This window comes from Phaethon aethereus (genome assembly GCF_964289735.1).
Source record: "Phaethon aethereus genome assembly, chromosome: 1".
Taxonomy (NCBI): domain Eukaryota; kingdom Metazoa; phylum Chordata; class Aves; order Phaethontiformes; family Phaethontidae; genus Phaethon; species Phaethon aethereus.
Window position 1 is genome coordinate 190,513,728 of NC_138575.1, and position 6,000 is coordinate 190,519,727.

Below are 6,000 nucleotides of genomic sequence, written 5' to 3' on the forward strand. Positions count from 1 at the left end.
GACTCAATCTTGTCTGTACACAGCAAAGCAAAGAAATAATTAACAAGCAATGAAGAGAGTAAAACTCTTTCATCACAGCACAGCTCTAATTTGTCCTGTTGCTCTTGCATATGCACACCATTATTCTCTATGAATCGTTGTGAAGACAGTGACCACTTTTGGGCTGACAGCATGTCTTGATGACAAAGAGTACTTTTAATGGAACCAGGTATGAATGATAATCCCATCACTGATATAAAAAAGAACATTCTGGTATTAAAAAAGTACAGGAGTTCATCATAGTCAGTGAAGGTTACAGGAATCAACCTTTTTTTTTTGCTTAGTTAGGCCCTTTCCAAAGTACGATATTAAAGTAAGGATTTTCTGTTCTGTGATAAGGAACTACATAATGTAGAAAATCCTATAGATGTCATAAATTCTGATACGAAAAGGTAATGAAGAAACATTGTTTGGAGTTTATTGTGAAGCCAGGATTGTGGAGAATGATGCAGATCATAAATTTATAATAAAGGTCAGTGCACAGGCAAAGTAAAGTAGGCTAACTTCTGCAAAATTTCCCTTCTGTTATTAGGGGATCCTTTTTCAAGTAGAGGAATCATTTATGGAAATTCCAGTATTACAGCTGGAGGTGAGCAGTCTTTAATTTCTTTTCTTTACTCAGTCTTCTCCATAGCTTCATTACTGGTCACTCCATCAAATCACTAATTACTCTGGCAGAGAAGCCAGTGACACACTGAGGATACTGTGAACCCTTGCCTACTTTTTATCCACAGATTTCCTAACAAAGAACTTTTCTAGCAGTATATTATTTGACAGCAATGGAAAAGGAAGAGACCAAGTTTAGAAGTAAAGACTGGAAAGGAAGTCAGGCCACACGGGACCTAACCAGTGACCCAGCCACATCAAAATGTCTGTCTTTTCCTCCACTTCCCAATAAGTTCAGGCAGGCAGATCAAGTTCATTTCTTCTCCTGCAGTGAAATTTGGATAAGCATGGCAGCACTGAACCATGGAGCTGGTCTTTATCATCATAATGCACTGACTAAATCTTTAGGTCTGAATCCTATCTAAGCTTTGGAAATCAGATCAGAGGTACATAGCTCAGGGTCAACGTTCAACAGCTTATTGCTCATGCTACAGTAAACTGTCTACTTGTGAGACATTATCCCAGAGGACCTGAACAAGTACTAAAAAAGAAAGGTATTACTTGTTAGTGTTTTGGGTTTCCTTTTTTAAAAAGTTGGAGCAAAAACTGTTTTCTCACCTACCTTCTTTCATCTTTCTTTGTTACCGTTAAAATGTATTTTGTGGGCTTCAGGGAATTCTAGTTGGAAACAAACAAAATTTCAAATCCATTATAAGCTGCAGGGGAAAGAAAAATTAGTTGACAAGCAATTAATATGAATTATCAGTACAAAAGCATATTTACAATTGCAAATAACTCATATCAAGGAAATTAAGTGAAAAAATCTCAAATTATAAGAAGGCAAACCAAAGCAGAATAGATATATTGGCAAAAATCTAAAGATCACAGGAGTTGTTTGCCACATGTGTAGAAGGGGGAAAAAGTGGATTTAGGGATCAAAAGATAATACATTTTTACACAGGGTAGTGCATTTTGGCTTAACAAACTGCATGACAAGCTACTGAATAGGAAATATCTCCTGTCAGCTACTCTATGATGTTTTAAGCAAGTAATAAGAGGAATATATAAAATATTCAGACATACCTTGCAAGGATCCAAGTTCTCTTAAGCTATGTGAGAGCAAAGAGCAAAGTTTGTTTTACTGTTGTAGAAGCTGACTCTACTGGAGAATCCTGTTTTATCTAAAATCTCCAAAGGACTTATTACACAATATCCTAGTAGAAGATAGAGCTACTAACTTCATGTAAGACTCTGCTTACAAGCACGGCAGCATTTATTCCTGTTGAATCAGGACAATATAGTGATTGAATCTAAATGGAAAAAAATTGCATTTGGTTTCTCTCCTTGTTTTGCATAAAGCAGCTACTCTTTACATTTGGACAGCCATATAAAAAAAACCCCAGCAAATTAAATGTGTAGGTAAAATTTGCATTGGCACTTGCAAGTGTAAAGCTGTGTACCCTTACTAGTATAATGTGTATCTTCAGGGCAATTTCATACATTTTTAAGACAGCAAGCTTGAGAAGGAAAAAAGGAAAAATATCAGTCACAGAATTCTATTATCCCCTTTGAAGGAGGAAGCTGTAGATTATCAACCTCTCCCAATTACTACCTTTTCTAATGTTAAAAGTGGCATCGCTAGAGTTGTGCTTTAGCTATATTTACCTGGTCAACGCAGAACCACAACTGCATAAAGCAGCTGGCCATCCTCCTGGAAAAGACTCTGGCACATGACTAAAGCTGAGTGTCAATAAAACAGCACAGCAGAGAAAACGGACAAGAGCTCCTGTCTTAGAGGTGAGCATGCAGCATCCTACTGTGGAAAAAAAAAGCCAGGATTTTCACCCAAAAACATGTAGGCTAAATACTTTCTTGCCATCACCACATCTCAGAGGCGGCGTATGACAGCTCATTAGATCATGTTTTGGCTTCATTGACTATGTGAGCAGTTTTTGACTGAACACTCACTTTTGGTGACTTAAGTCATTTGCTGATACGGAACATGACAAGGGCAGATAGCCCCTATTTCTCATCTGGGAGGCAAAACTACCTCCCAGTTCTAACTGACAGCATCTCAAGGAAAAGTAAGTGGGTAAATTTAAGCTGAAGGGACTGGAATATGTCATGGGAGGTGAAATACTCGGGTAGTAACTGCAAGCCTTTGAAAAGCTCTGCGCACAAATGGCACAGGGATTTACTGACATTAACCTGAATAGATTTTCATCCTTTGACCATTAAGCTTCTTTTTCCTTCTGAAAGGCTTTTCTGTTCACAAACCCAAATTATATTTCCCCAGTGTATCTCCTAGAAATAACTGAATTGGCTTTGCTGAAATTACCCACAAAAGTTGATGCGCAAAGACGAGATGCTAGAAATTTATGGAATTAATATTCATGGTTTAGTTTAGTAAACTTGCAAAAACTAAACCCAAGGAATTAGAAACTACTAAGCAACTTCAACTACATCTGGTATCTCTACAAGAAATAAAAATCATCCAGACGTGTTCACATTTCTGTAGCACTCTATGTCCCAGGACATCTCAAAGGACTTAAGAGATCCAGGCCTCTCTGATCTTACAAGCAGATGAATGGTCTTCACATTAGTGTAGCTGCTCATATTGGAGTTACGAGCTACTGGCTTCCATGACATTAAGAAGTCAGATTATTATTTAAATCAAAAGGTGCAGACCTTTTAAGAAATTTTTGTATTTTTGCAAATACTGAATACATGGGTTTGTAAGCAGAAATCTTACCTGCTGCCAGAATAGAATCATAGAACAGCTTAGGTTGGAAGGGGTCTTTGAAGGCCCTCTGCTCCAACCCCTCCTCTTCCCCTCATGCCACCCCTTGCTCAAAGCAGGGCCAGCCTCCAGCAGGTCACTCAGGGCTGTGTCCAGTCAGGTGTTCAGCCTCTCCAGGGATGGAGGTTCCACAGCCCCTCCGAGCAACCTGCTCCAGTGCTCTGCCACTTTCACCCTAACACTCCGCTCTAGTGGAGACAAGTCAGGAGAGTCACTGCAGCTCCCAAATCAAAGGAGTTTTGGTACTGCTTTATTAGGCGAGGCTGAGCTCTCTGCACAGTAATATATAAGGGCAGAGATGCACATTCCATCCAACTAAAACCGCAACAGAACATCCTTGATTTCCTTTTAAAAAAATTTACAGGATTTTATTGTGTACATGTGATCAGAACTTATTTATGTTTCAACCTAAAAACAATATATCATAAATATCCTAATTCTGGTACTAATTTCTATCAAGTTCTAACATTACAGCAAGGGATGATTTATGCTAAGAGACTTGGCAATTTAGAGGAAGCATGAGGTGTCGCAGAAATATTTCTGCTAAAATACAAGTGAAGAAACAGTTAACAATGTTAAATTCTTAATTTTCAGTATTACCGTTCAGGATGACAACCAGCTGCTTGAATGCAAGTGGGGGAAAATACATACATCTTTCAAGCTCACGTTTCAGTCAGCCTGCTGGCAGAACTTCAATGCCACGCACTGCTGTCACATTCCACCCAGCTTCTGAATGCCAGCTTTGCAATGTAAAATATTTAAACGTAATCCTTACATCTTCCAGTTCATACTTCTGCTAAGCGAATGTGAGTACGTAGTAAATTCCATAGCCAGGGAACCATGTGCATGAGGTTCTCAGAAAGACAGATGTTTTCTGGTTGCATAGCTGGATTTCAAGCAACTTTTTTACAGTGTGTGCTTTTCTGACTTGGTTTCTCTATGTGTGTTCTTAAGGAATGGCTGCATAGTCATCTTAATCTGACATAAATCTGTGCTGTCACTAACATGGTTAGTCCCATCATTCTCGTTCCCAGCTGCTCATATTCACTGTCTCCCCTGTGCCAATTCAGTCACTTTCATACCTGAACTGTAAATCATATCAGGGAACCCTGAAAAAATTTTCCCACTGAAAAAATCATCTTTTTCCCAGTTTGCTTAGTTAGGTTTGGCTTCATGCTATGTTTAATCTAATCTAACTCTGTCCCATCCCCTCCCTGTGCTGCCCACAGCACGCCAGAAAACTAATTCACAAAAAAAGATTTTTTTTTTTTGAGACAGATCAGTTGACTCATACCATTCATTTCACAGCCACTTCAATAACAGCGCGGGCATGAGGAACACACGCTTGGGCCTGAAAAGTAGGTGCCTCTCTTTCAAGAGCAGCCTGGACACAAGCTGATTTAAATACACTATTTTAGCTGTTTATCGCACAGAAGTACTTTGTCAGATGAAATACAAGCAAGTTCACAAGAGCACATAAATCATAACCTTGCCAGCTTTTCAACATACTATAGTAGAAGATGCATTTTTACTCTCTCATTCTCGGCTTGTTCTTATCTCTTTTCTTCAGTGGATAATTCCTGAGTCTGTTCACCATCACACTCAGAAATACTGGCCTATATTTACTTCACTATTGCTGCAAAACCTCTGAGCGCATGCTCACATCCAAAATAAATCCTGAAGAGAAACCGATTAGACCAGATTCAGTCAGCAAAATGGTTTTTATTTTCACACAGTATTTTTTATGTTAACAACCACAAACATAAGATGAAGAAATGGAAACAATTAAATACAAACATCTGTATAAAAGTAGATTTCAAAACATTATCAAAAAAAGCTATTTTAAAGTCCTGTAAAGGAACAACTCATCATGTCCTTGTTGTGATCAATAGGCTAGTAAAGCCAAAGGGAAAATCTTAGCCTACTAGCAAATATTAGTTGGTTATAAGAAATATGGAAGTTTTTATAGTCTACATAATTATCTTTATATAATAAAATATTTGTAAGAAATTGTATCCTGCTATCGTTCTAACAAGCATAATGACTGCATGATTTATTTTTTTTTTTTAATTTAAAAAGGTAGGAGTAGAATCACAGAGGGCCTCCCTCAAACTTGTTTGTAAATGCTGTTTGGTATAAGGTACAGGAAAATGGTGTGCACAGAAAGTAGAATGTTTTCATTGTTCAGGTAAACAGCTTTGTGCTGTTTTAATATACTAGACCAGTATGAGCTTAGTGGGTGAGGAAAAGTCTTTGATAAGATTTTTGTAAGAACCTTGTCATCTTAATTTGCAAATACAGAAGTGACACAACTGACCTATGTTTAATCTGGAGATTAAGGTACTCTGGCTACACGGGAAGATGGATATAAACGAATGAGCTTGGTTTACAAAAAGTCAGTTAGCTTGGCAATTTGCCCAAGGCTATTATTCTTTTTATTTACTGATGTCAGTAATTTAGGGTGTGGACTGACATTACAGGTGAATAAAACAGCCAACTACTGTCAAAGGGCAGCCTGGCTTCTATCATGCCTGGCCATACACTCCTGACATTTC